Source organism: Camelus dromedarius, chromosome 15 (assembly GCF_036321535.1).
Source record: "Camelus dromedarius isolate mCamDro1 chromosome 15, mCamDro1.pat, whole genome shotgun sequence".
NCBI classification, from domain to species: domain Eukaryota; kingdom Metazoa; phylum Chordata; class Mammalia; order Artiodactyla; family Camelidae; genus Camelus; species Camelus dromedarius.
This window is the reverse complement of record NC_087450.1, coordinates 38,346,250-38,359,967: the sequence shown is the minus strand read 5'-3', so window position 1 is coordinate 38,359,967 and position 13,718 is coordinate 38,346,250. Positions and strand designations below refer to the sequence as shown.

Genomic DNA, 13,718 nt, shown 5'->3' with positions numbered 1-13,718 from the left:
GGGGTGATTTCTAGGAGTTAGAGCAGCCCTGGCTGATAGCCAGCAAAAAACGGGGACCTCAGTCCTAGAACTGCAAACAGCTGAACTCTGCCAACAACCTGGTTTGGTGAATTCTCTCCCAGCACTTCTAGATAAGAACCTAGTCTTGTAGACACTTTGATTTCAGCCTTGTGAGACTCTGAGCAGAGAACCCAGCCATACCATGCCTGAACTTCTAATCTACAGAACTACAAGATAGTAAATGGGTCCTGTTTTAAGACACTAAATTTGTGCTAATTTGTTACACAGCAATAGAAAATGAATATAGTAGTGCTGATGCATTTTCTTTTTATAAAAACACTTATATAGTAGTTGCTTCACATGAGGCAAGATCCCAAGAACTTGACAAATATTAATTCCTCTGTCACAACTCTTGAGACAGGTTTTATTACTTTTTTCTCATTTTACAGATGGAAACTAAGAAACAGAGAAGTTAGGGGACTTACCAAATGGCAGGTGCTAAAACCAACAGTCAAACCTAGGTGATCTGGCCTGGGGATCATTGTTCAAATTCCATATCTGGTTCTTTGCTTCTAGCTGCTACATAATATTTCACACAGTTCACCCCCCATACTTAACTCATAATTCTTGCCAATCTGATGAAAAGAAAGTGATATTTCACTGCTTATTTTAAAGGGATAATTTCTCCCTCTCTCTTTTTTATTGTGGTAAACATGTATAACAAATTTTTTTCCATTTTAATCATTTTAAATTAGTTAATTCATTAGCATTAACTACATCCATAATGGTGTGCAACCAGAATTATGTATTTCAAAATTCTTCATCCCCGCAAACATAATTGCTTTTCAGTTTGCATTTCGCTTTGAGTATCCCTTTATATGCTTTCAGTACCTTTACATTTGATTCTGCCTTATTCACAAGAAAGTAAATTAAACTAATGTAAAAAAAAAAAAAAAAGAAGAAGCTCTAAGTGTTAACATAGCACATTGCATCAGAGTCCGACAGTCTTGAATCTGAATCCCAGTTCTTGCCTTTCCAGCTGAGTGACCCTGGGAAAGTCATTGAATCTCCTGGAGCCTCAGTTCTGTTATCTGTAGGATGGAAGTACTGGTACTGACCTCTCTAGCTGCTTCTAAGTGGTAAATGAGTTCATACATGCAGAGGGCTAATCACCACTCCCAGCATTAATAAGTATTTGATAAACGGCGATTTGCATTGTTATTATTAACAGTAATAGAAATATTATTAGCTATGCCTGGGCTGCCATTTCTGAACCTTCCTTGACTCAAAGCATGGGACATGCCCTCCATGTGGCAGAAACACCCTCACCATGAACAGACCCAGGCTCAAGATTTTGTGGAGGAAGAAACAGGATTGAGAAATCATTTAAATGCAGAACCAAATGGAGAAAAAAAGATTCAAACCATAATCTTAAATAAGGAGCCATCCCCAGGCTGCTCGGGGAGATTCTCCTCCTCGGACTGGGGCTGTGTGGGTTCAGGGTCCCCGGCGGGCAGAGGACTGGCTCTGGGCTCCCCCTACCCTGCTGGAAGGAGGAGGCTCTGTCACACTAATGAACATTTGGATCTCAAGGAATGCCAGATGTACTTTTTATGGTCTGTTTTTAAGATGCTGTGATATGCTAATGTAATGTTTTGGGTCTGAATCCTTTCGATGTAATTGATGACACTAACATGTAAATAACTAAAATCCAGCGGATTTCACTCAGATGTGAGCTATCCATCATTATTTTTTGGAAACAAGAGTCAGGTTTTACTTCCCCCTATTATTATCTTGTGTCCCGTTCCCAGCAGCCTAGACTACGGTCACTTCATTAAACTTGCCAAAATTGCAGAAAGGACTGAAGCGAACTAAACCAAAAAAAAAGCTTTAAACATGTAGGAAAATTATTCTCACTCCACAAGTGAGAGTCCAGTAGAATCAGCTCGGTAGTGTTTGCACAGTTTTCTTTCTTTATGTAGTTTTAATCCAGCTGTTCGCTAGCATTTGAAAAAGAAAGAGAAAATTGAATTGCCCTGCTTAAGTCCGTTTTAAAGTATATTTCCCAATTTCCATTTTATCTAGATGTTTCTCTTCTACTTTTCAGGATTTCAAATTGCAGGATTTGCCTACTGAAAATGTGTGCTTTAGGCTAGAAAAGAAAATTTAGACATCCTTACCCCCCCCAAAAAAAAAGCAAGTGGGAGTGGAAATTTAAAAGAGGACCGCCTAGTTCAGCACTAAAACCAGTGTGAGAAGCAGTGTGTGTGTGTGTGTGTGAGAGAGAGAGAGAGAGAGTGTGTGTGTGTGTGTGTGTGGTGTAAAATGTGCTTTTCAAAGTGCTGAGAGGTTGATGGGAATGTTTGATTAGCTCCTCTCAGAAGAGAAAAGGTGCTTGGACCTCTTCTTCTTTCTTCTTTAAGAATAATTTGGATGGGATCTGTGATGCAGACAAGCTTAAGCAAAAAAGGATATCCATTCTGTGTGGTGGAAGAGTTCTGAAAAAAAAAATTGCTTCCTTCAAACAAGGTAGGTCTGATAAATTTCTAAGCTATGTAAATAGTTTGCTTTCCATTTCTTGTCCTGAAAACATGAAAATGTATTTTATCATTAAAAACTAGAATACATCCCTTGACCAAGTAATCAGTCTGTACAAATTTCAGTCTCAGGAGATTTGAGATGGGAGTGGGTGGTAGTTGCCATCCTTGTAAACAACTAATATTATGTATATCAACTATAAAGAAATTGTGCTGAGATAAGATTAGAACAAGATTTTCACTGTATCTTTAAGCCAACTTAATTATGGTTAAAATATGTTGAAAAGTATAATGCTTGTGCAGAACTTTAAAGCTGGTTTAAATCTATTATCTTGCTTTTTTTATACCTTACTTGCTGCGTGGAATGCAACAGCAATGTAATAAATTACTTATAACAATGTGTGAAAAGCAGTATGAGAAACGGGCACATTGATGCTAAATTAAAGGAGAAATTACTTAGTGTTCTATACTTCTCTCTATTGAGACAGATCCCAGTGGAATGTGGCTAAATGTGCAATTCTGTACCCTGTTTACACTGGAAGTGTTTTCTTAGGCTGAATGCTTCTTTAACTGATAAGCCCAAGAAAGGGCTGGCATTGTTAAGTCTACTACTGTAGCCCAGCTTTGCACAGGGAAACAGGATACGAAATCTCTTTTCAGCATGATTTGTGTTAAACCAGTATAAACATGAAATAAATGCCTCGAGCTCAGGTTAAACAGAGAGGATAAGACTAAATAATTAGACTTGATGGTTTGCTCCGAACAACCCATGGCATCTTTGCCATCCCCAAACTGAGAGTGGAATTCAAGATTTTTCTTTGGGTTTATTGTAAATATAAAACCAGGCATTCTTGGCCATGGTGGTTATTCAAAAAATGTGAGCACTAAGAAAATAGCATTTTGCCATTACGTTGGGTTGCAATAAATTTGGAAGTTTTGGTGGTAAAGTTCTGAGGTTGTTTTCCCCTCGGTCCCTTGAAAGATGAAAATAGCCTGCAGCAAGGCAAGATCAAATACTATTTGTTTGTGTGTTTTCTCTGTTGTGTGTGTGAGCTGCAAGCCGTAGCTACTCCGTCCATAGGAAAGCTGGGAGTGCCTGTCTTTTATTTATTGAATTAAAATACCCCCTTTTATAAAAGGGCTTTAGACAAAGAATTGCAAGAGTACAAGGGCTGCATTTTTAATTGCAATATGCTGGTTTCCCAGACTAAGCTTCATTTAAATAGATCTTACACCTCACCACTGAAAGGAAATACATTAGGAAATGCTTAATATCTATCCTGACACAGCGTTTACTTTATGAATAACTTTTAGAAGATCTAATTATCTTTTCTGCCAAGTTGCTGATCACGTGAAGAATAGTTCCTTTCAAAGAAAATGCACTGGGTTTGAGGATGGTTTATGAATAGCATCAGGAGAACAAAAATGCTTGTGCTGTTCTCATCTGTAATTCCGGTAGGACATGCTGTCTACAGGAAAGCAGTAAAGTTCAGTGCTACATCCCAAGCCAGGAGTCCTAAATGACAGTAACAGCTCTGCCACGACCTAGCTGTGTTTCCTTAGGAGAGGTGTGTGACAGTTTTGGATTTTTGTTTCACCATCTGAAAAACATAAATAGCAATGCCTGCATACACCCCCTCCCAGGACGGTCATGAGGTTCAATACTGATTCTCAGTTTGAAAAGGGTTTTGAAATGTGAAAAGTTCTAAAGAGATGGAATTGTTTTCCCTGCATATTTAAAAAAAGAAAAAAAGACTGCACGGGAAGGAATCATTGATTGTAAAATAAATGTCTCGTGGCCTCCAGGATGTTCCCAGTACACATGCCCAAGTGTGCAACTTCTCTCATTGCTAGTGTGGAGGCATGAGCCAGGCATTGAGAGCAGTGGGTGCAGGACAGAGTGCACTGGTCTGTCTGTCAGTGGAAGGGCAGTCTAGCTGTGTGACCTTGGGGAGATTACTCAACATCTCTGTCTCCATTTCCTCACAAATGAAATGAAGAAGTCGGACAAGATAGTCTCTAAGTTTCCCTTCTGATCCTATTGTTCTATGCACTGGAACATCTCCAATGTCAAGACACAGCCAGGCCAATTTCACTGTTGAGATGTTCCGTATATGACAAAATCAGAACAGGGTCATGAACCCTATGGTATATTTAAAATATTTATGTTTACCTAACTAAGGACTTTAACATATACAAAAATGAAATGTAACATAATTTTGTTAGTGAAATGTAACATAAGTATATGCATAAATATATATATTTATACATATCTATCCATAGGATACTGAGGACAGTGTGGTTAAAGCTGTATGACAGACTTCTTTTAGTTCTCTGGAGTATTTCTATGACTGCATAACCTCATGTGGAGATAATGTCAAATATCTAAATTTAAGGCCAAATGCCCCCCACCCCATGCCATGGACCCTGTGGGGTTTGTCAGGAAGGAGGCACTGCCACTTCTTAAATATGTTAACTTTGGCAAATTCCTTAAACCCTCTGGACCTCAGTTCTCACATCTGTAAAAAGGGTCTACTATTAGTGCTCACCTCACAGGGTTGTGGCAAAAAGCTTCAATCGGTGCCTGGTACCCAAATGTTAGCAAGTGATTTTTCAGCATGTGGGACTGGAATGCAGAAATCAGATCAGCTGTGAAACAAATCATCTGCAATCCTCTTCAAACTTTTAAACGTTAACTCTTTGGATGTAGTGAGCACATAAATATGTGGGACTATGGGATATTAATACAATTATTAGAAATTTGTTGCCATCTCTTCACCCAGAGAACCTGAGATATTCAATTGATCAGCAAATACTAAAGCAAGAGAGGCAACTTCTGTGATGTCTGTATTTTGAGAAACCTCAAAGGTCCCCCACTGGCTGCCTAAACACGGGTCTTCCTGTGGTTTGCAGAAGCTGGTGAAATGCCTCACTCCCTCAACACGATTTGGTGAGAGAGCGAAGTACAAAGGGAATTTGCTAGTTTTTACAGGCATGAAAGTTCCCTGCACAATGGCTGTGAGCAGCTCCTGCTAGTGCAGAGAATGGGGCAAGAAGGGAGCCACAGAGCAGAGCAAATTTAGGCAACACATCAGAAATGGCTTTTTGATAGGGCCAGTTCTTAAATTTTAATGAACACACAGGCCTGCACACAGACAGCCAGGGCCCTAAGTCCTGTCAATGGCCTGCACCGCTGGGCTCCCCTGCAACCAGCCCCTTCAGCTATGCACCTGTGCCCGCCAGCCCAACTCCTAGCACCAGACGCCACTGCAGCGCACAGCCTGTGGTGAGGCCCTGCAGCCACAGGAGTGCACACTGACAGTCAGGGGCCCCACAGCTGCTAGTGAGCCCGAAGGTGGCCCCAGCCCCGGCGACCCTGGCCCTTGCCCCTACATGTGTGTCCGCAACCGGCCCTGCCACCGCACCAGCACCTGCACCTGCAGTTGGCCTTGCAGCCCAGTGTGTGCACGTTGCCAGCTCCCACCACCACCACTGCCTGCCCTGGTCCCTAGCCACTGGTGGTGCCACTGAGGACCCCAACAGTCCCTGCAGCCACCGTGGATCCCCTGCAGCGTTCTCCAGGGACCACACGGTTGTTGACACTGTGGCCTGAGTTGTCAAGATATCAAGTCTCCCTGGATTTGGAGCCAACAGAAACCCCAGACTTGGTGCTCGGCACTACTAGACCAAGGCCACAGCGCACTCCAGTGTGCGTCCACCCACAGGTGAAGGTCTCTCCTTACAGGAGTCAGTCCATGAAACTGGAAGGAGGCAATTGCTTCTTCAAATGCACAGACATCCACACAAGGCTACAGGGATCGTGAAGAACTGGGGAAACAGCACCACCAAAGAAACAGTAAACCTCCAGTAACTGACCCCAAAGAAATGGCGATACACGAGCTGCCTGACAAAGAAGTCAGAATAATTCTTCTAAAGATGCTCCAAGAGCCGCAAGAGAACACAGATAAATAATGTAACCAAGTCGGGAAAACAAAATGAGGAGCTCAACAAAGAGACAGAGGACTTTAAAAAGGACCAAATGGAAATTTTAATTTAAAAAAAACCACACACACACCAAACAAATTCACGCCAGTCTGAGGTCATCTAGGTGAATTCCTGCTTGCAAACCAGGAGGTGAAGAGCTAAAATTCACAACAGAGCAAAGACGACTTCAGTTTTGTTGACTGCATTTTCCTATGGTTGCCTTATCCTGTAACACACACGGTTGTGGAGACTGGATTCAGAACTTGTTAAATCAACTAGAAAACTTTTCCATTTCAACAGCCTGCAAACCTTCAAGAAGTCCTGAGAGACCGCCCGCTGGAAATGCTCAGGGCTGCCCGGGAAGTGCACGGAGCAGGCACCAGGCGATGCTCTGGGTTGAGACCCATAAAAGCTGCACATCATGTGGCAACCTGCAAAAAGCCCAACACTCCCTGTGGCAGAGGTTGTGACTTGCTGGGATCCGCTGCTGCATTCCTCGGTGCTCATCCCCTGGGGGAGAAAGATGAACTGAGCTAACGAAGGCCAAACCCTTTTCTGAGTCAAATTCACAAGCCAGGGTCTTGACACAACAAAAAATTCATTTGGTTTAGATTCAGTTTACAGAATATTTGGGTGGTTCTATCTGATTCTGGTCTTATAATTTTAAAAACTGTTTAGGCCCATTTCTGCTTCCTTATCACTTCAGGGGATGGTTTTTTCCAATTCTTCTTAAGAATGCTAGATGTCATTCCTCAGCCATTCCATTGGGCCAGCTGTCCTACAACCACTTAAAAGATTTTCGTGAAAATGAGCTAAAGACCCCCACAAATCTCTGAGTAGAGAAGGGAGCAACAAAACTACAGAACTGTTCCCTTTTGGGGCCCGAGAAGAGTTTATTCCAGTGACAGTCACAAAGCCATGTGGTTCCTTCACCAAGAATCCTAAAATCAAGCCATGGGTAATCCTGGGCAGAATCTTACTGAGATGGATTTAACTGGTGGCTTTACCTCTGTTATGTCCTAAACTAAAGTCTAAGTGGGCCATGTTTTGCGAGAGGATGGTTATGAGAGTAATGATGACAATGACAATAATCATGATTAACCACCCCAACAACAACCTTAAGTAGTGACAGCACTTACAGAGTTAGTCTTCTGAGCCAGGCACTACTCTAAGCCCGTTCCATATATTAACTCATTTAATCCTGACAGCTACCACAGGAGATGGGTTATTGCTCTTTCCACTATACAGATGAGAAAACTGAGGCACTGAGAAGTAAGCTGTCCAAGGTCACATGGCCAGTAAGTGATGGAGCTCAATCAACATCAAACCCGAGCAGCCTAGTTTCAGAGCTCACATTCTGAACTAGCCAGGCCACAATTCACATGGTCCTGGTTTTTCTATCACTGCACCAAATTAATCGTTGCCATCCCTGAAAACATTGTGTTCAAGCCAAATTAAGTTTCTAAGGAAATCATTCCTTTTTGCAAGGATAGTCTCCCCAGTAATACTGATAAAAGGGAGTGGAGACAAGAAACTCATGGGAGAAGGCCTTTGAGAATGAAGGGTTTTTATTTCTGTCATTCTTGAATCATCTTCTGACTTCAGAATCCCTTTTCAGGTGTGTTGGGAAGACCTGACTCTCAGAGGGGAGGCCAAGGAGCAGACCTCATTATCAAGTTCTTTGAGTCGCTAGTCCCCAAAAGGTGTCCTTTATCCTCACTCTAGGGTTAAGTTGGCAGAGAGTCACAGAAAGGATCGTACTTCCCTATGACACAGACGACTTCAGAAAATCACTTTCCCTAATCAGGGTCTCTCCATTGACAAGACTCTAGTAAAAATTTCTCAAATTCTTTCCCTCAGTGAGAGAAAGGCTTAAGTTTTGTGTGGGCATGTGGTAAAAATTCATAAAAATCACCCTTCAGGCTATAGTAAGAAGAAATTCTGGGTCTGCATTCTTTCTTCTCAGAAACAAACAAACAAACAAACAAACAAAAAAAAAAAAAACAAAAAACTATTCCTTTGGGGGAACCCAGTGTATAGTTTCCAAGGCATCAGGTCATTGGCGTCTCAATGCAAAGCGAGTTCCCTCCTCGGCCTCCTTTGTATACCAGACAGAGAAAACCTGCTTTGGACGTAAACGAACACGTCAGCTTGCCCAGGCTGGATTCACCTGTACAACAGAGCGAGTAGATCTGTGCTCTGAAAGGGAATCTAGGGAAGCACAGAGATTCAGTGAAAGCAAAATAAATATTTACTGGGCCCCCACCATGTGCCATCCACAATTCTGTGTGCGTGGGATGAACAGAGCACGAAACACTCTGCGTTCTCCTGGGGCTGCCAGTCTGGGACCATGCACTTAAGAGGTCTGGGTCTGCTGGTGATATGGGCTGGGAAAACCTTTAGAAAGTAGGACGAGGAGGTTGGACAGAGCAGTGATGATTTGCACTGTGTAGTTAGATAAATGTCTGAAAAAGGGACACTTAAACCAAGAGAGAGGTGAAGGAAGCCAGGGAGCGACCTGTGTGGATCCCCGGGGAAAGAGCAAATGCAAAGGCCCTGGGGTTGAACCGTGCTTGGGAGACCAGTGCGTTTCTGGAGCAGGCTGAGTGAGGAAGAAAACAGGTGAGATCCAGGGTGGACTTCCTAACACCTCCAGATTTCCCCCAGACGCCTGCAGTGCCCACTCACACGCTGTCTGTGGGCAGTTTCAGACTCTGCCCTGGATGAAATCTGAGTAGGTCCCTTAATATTGCATACTTCGTAATATTACAGGGGTTTTGAAAAGAGCTTGCTCACATCACCGCCTCACCTCAACAACTCAGTTCAGTTATTAATATGGAGGTAATACGTAGGTAATGCTTAAAGACACAAAAGCCGCGTGTCCAGTTTCACCCCCAACCCAGCCCCAGGCTTGCTTTCTGCACCGGGGAAGGGGTGTGACTGCATTCATTCTTTCTCTGCTTTGCACCTTTACCCCTCTCCCCTTGACTGTAAGGGTGGTCTCTTCATGTCCAGAGTTGAAGAGGGGACAGAGAGGAGACATAAAGGTGACAGAGGGCCTTACTGGTTAGTACTGTTGTGAGCTGGCATCTCGATTCCCTGGGTTTGGTGGGCATGCACAGCTGTTATTTGTCCCCACGGGAGCACCTCCATGGGTTCTTCAGAGATGCGCCCCACTCTGCTGGGACCCCTCAGTGGCATCTGCTCTGGCTGGGGGTTTACAGTCCCTCCCTCAGCCCCTGAGCAACCGGGGGTGACCTCCAGCCACCTCCTCAGCCCTCCCTGCACCCGGCTTGGGCAGGACCTAAAGCAACCTCAGGCTGACTCTCACACAGTTAGTCTTGTTTGCCATGAGCGATCTCCTCTCCTGACTTAAGCAGGAGTCAGACACCAGTCCATTGTGCCCTCAAGCCCAAGGGACACAACAACTCAGTCATTTCAACTGGGTCACTGGGCATCCAAGCTGGACTTCCAAAGGAAATAACCAAGAACCAGGATCCCCGGTGACTGCCTCCCTCCAGACAGTACAACAGGTTGTGGAAGCCGAGAGGGCAGCTGGAAAGCAGAGGGCAGGGTTACTTCAGGAAAAGTTGTTGGCACTCTCCCTCCCCAGATGCAGAAGAGGAGCCGTGGTCTCCCCGGTCCCACCTGCTTCAGGTGATGGTGAGAGGAGCTGCAAGGAGACCCCTTCCAGAATGTGGAAGCAGCTGGTATTCAGTCTCAGCTGAAACTAAGACAAAGGATCATCCCGTTTTAACATCCCATTACACAGCCAATTACAACACACTCAGATGTTTATTTAGATGGGTGTGTTATGCCTGGTTAAACTTAAAAATATGCTTGGTGCATCACTTTACCCTAAATAACATTTGTGTGAGGGAGAAAGCTGTGTGTGAGTTCAAGCCCAAATATGGCTCTCAAAAAAAAAATCTCTTGTCCTGATAAGTAAGACAGTTTTATCACTCAGTATATGTATTTCACAACATGCATCTAAATTACTGTCAACAGCATATTTCAAAAAGCCTAGGATATATGCATCAAGACAAAAAGGAAAGTGAAACTATCTGTTACAGTTGTACAATGGGGTGGTGAGTGGGGTTAAATGTTTGAGGCCTGGAGTAGAATTCTGGTTCTGCTACACATTCGCTCTACAACTTACTTCTGGCTTACTAAAGTTGAACAGCTTACTAAAGTTCCCCAAGCCTCAATTTCCTACCCTGAAAAATGGGTGCAAAAGTACTGACCTGATAGGATCACTGTGATAAATGAAATCGCCCATGCGCAGTGTGTAGCATGTGAACATTCAGCAAATGACAGTGATTATTGCTGGCGTGGACGCTAAATTTCTCAGACTTTCCACGAAGAGGAACAGAGGACTGATCCCATCTCATGTCACAGGCAACTAGACAGCACGACTGTCAGGAGGGACGTGGAGGAGGTGCAAAGGCTCCAGCAGAGCTGGGAAAGGTCCAAGAAGCCCTCTGGAGCGTGAGGCCACAGGGCTCCCACTGGGGAGCTGGGTCTCCTGCTTCTCCGTGACTCCTTCTGCTGGTCCCCGCCGATTACTAGGACTTAATCCTCCACGGCCCTCAGCTCAGCCGCAGTCACTGTCCTGCTCCACACCCTGCGTGTCCCCCACGCCTCTGATTGCTGGGACTCAGGAATGCCCTTTGACCCACAGCCCCAAGCCCGCCTCTCGGCAGCCTGGGAAGAGCTGGAGCCCTGTCATCTGAGACCAAGGGGGCAGACGGGAAGATACTACGGATCCTGCAGACCCGCCCTCATCTTCCTGCCTGCCTCAGCTGGGAGGCTGTGCCAGACCCGAAAATGTTTTTCTGGGCCTCAGAATTGAAGGCAGACCAAAAAGCACAGAGTGTTCGGGCCAGGCGGGGCTCTGGGGATCACAGCTGGACTTGAAGCAGATACCCAGCTCCACACTCACAGCGGACGGCTCCTTAGCAACCACAAACCTCAAAGCCCAAGGGAGAAAACACACTGGGAGGAGGCAGGGCTAATCCACAGTGTCAAACACATTAGGGAAAGAAGCCTCTGATGAGAGAAACTCATCTTCCAAAGCTTTCGTGAGAATCTTCTAAACCGGGAACGGTTTCCAGAGTAACTAAGGGGCACAGTCATGGTCCACCTGGCCTTTTACTGAGCTCCTCTCCCCTTCCCCCAGATTTACTGCTCTCCGTGCCCCCTTCCATTACAGAGGATAAATAACTCTTGGAAGGAGTTCTTTAGAGCTCATTTGGGGGCATGCCTGCAAACTAGTATTTTTTCCCACTGGCAATATAAGATCTAAACTACCACTTCAGAAACGTAATTACTGTTTGCAGTCTCACTGGAAATCACTATTGGTCCAAGCCTTTGTGGATGTGGAAAGCATTACCATATGTCAGGTTCTTAACGAGGTACAAAACGATGGTCTGAAACACACGCACCAGGAAAGGCTTTCCCCTTTTGGTTTTGTGACATGTAGAAACATGCCACATGGATCAATGAACCTAATGGCATTGATCAGTCACTGAACACACGCCTTTTAATCCATACCACTGCCCAGGAGTGAGTATCTTTGCTTTAGGATTTGCCCTGACTGTGTCTGGTGATCAAAAGTGACCCCAGAGAAAGGGATCCTGAGTAGCTCACACCTTAGTCATCAAACAAACAAACAAAAAAACCCACCTATAGTATTTATGGACAATTTCTAGATTGGAACATCAGTGAGCATAAGATTCTTATACATATACTGAAAAATAAACATTGTCAATCAGTTTCTCAACCCTGACACTACTGGCACATCAGGCTGGATAATTCTGTCCTATGTGTCGTAGGCGTCTAGCAGCATCCCTGGCCTCTGCCCACTACATGCCAATACCGTAACACCAATGACTCTTTCCTAGGGGGCAAAATCACCCCAGGTTTTGAGCCATGCTCATAAATATACCAGGAACTCCACATCAGGACAGCACAATTTCAAGGTCTCCCCTCCTAGTTTTCCTCCCAGAGCCTCCCAGGCATGCAGGCTGTGTTCTTCTTGCTCAACGGCTGCCACAGTTCATGGGGTTCCTTGCCACACTTCTTCCCAGAGCTGGCTCCGGGGTTGGGTAAAGCCACTCTAGAGACCTCTGCTTTGAGGCTACTGAAAGACAAGCACACACAAAAGGCCTCTTCATTTTACATGTCTTCGCGTACCTACTAATCATTTCAGGGAAACAGGACACAACTCAACAACAAGCATGAAAAGCATTTTCATCAAAGCCTCAAGGAACAGAAACCAACTCAAACTGGCTGCAGTAAAAGGGCCCAGAAACATCTATGTCCTGCACAGGAGCTCAAGTCCAGCTGGGCCTCCTTCGGACTTGAAATGGGACCCGGGAAGTGGCCAGGAACCAAAGCAGCTGCTCTCCCTGCCTCTCCCAGGGCCATGCACTTTATCTTCTCCATCTCCCCCGTCTTTATCTTCAGAGCCCCATGTGGCCTTCAGCTGGGCTCCCAGCTTTCAACGCTTTTAGGGTTTCGATTCCAAAATCCCAAGAAAGATCTTGATTGGCCTAAGTTTTGGGGTTTTTTTGTTGGTTTGTTTTTTGTTTTGTTTTGCCAAATTATAGGCTTTTGACCAGCTGAGTCCCTTAATTTCATCAAGTGTTATTTTTACATTTGACTATAATATCTGAGCCACATACTTCAGGGATCTTTTCTGTTTATTTGTTTTGGGGGAGGTAATTAGGCCTATTTATTTATTTATTATTAGCTTTTTTTTTTTTTTTTTTTTTTGAAAATGGAGGTTTAGGGATTGAACCCATGACCTCGTGCATGCTAAGCACATACTCTACCATTGAGCTATCCCTCCCCCACTTCAGGCATCTTGTAAGGTTATAGACATAACTAGTCTTTTAAAAGTGAGACACTATACAAATGAGGAGTGGAATTTTTATTTCATAATACTATTATGTATAGTAAATGATGAAGTAGCTTGGAATTTACAGTAACAGTCATGTGATGAACCTGATAGAGCAAAAAGAGCACAAAATTGAAATAGAGAAGATCTGAGCTGTGTGACCTTAGGCAAGCCACTTCACTGCTCTGTATTACAGGAATAATCACGTCATCTACCACCTCAAGAGGTTCTTAGGTGGTTCTGATGAGAGGATTGCTGAAAAAAACACTCTGCAGGTTCTGCTATAAACCTGTGTC

At 44.2% G+C, this 13,718-nt stretch overlaps 1 protein-coding gene across 2 annotated transcripts in view; it reads left to right on the top strand.

Annotated features, from left to right (window-relative positions):
• The first annotated feature begins 2,258 nt into the window (after positions 1-2,258).
• VIT (vitrin) overlaps positions 2,259-13,718 on the top strand; it is a 92,470-nt gene continuing 81,010 nt past the window's right edge. For both annotated transcript variants that reach the window (XM_010999646.3, XM_031466840.2), the window contains exon 1: positions 2,259-2,529. The gene's annotated coding sequence lies outside the window, so the exon portion shown is untranslated. The remainder of the gene's footprint in view (positions 2,530-13,718) is intronic.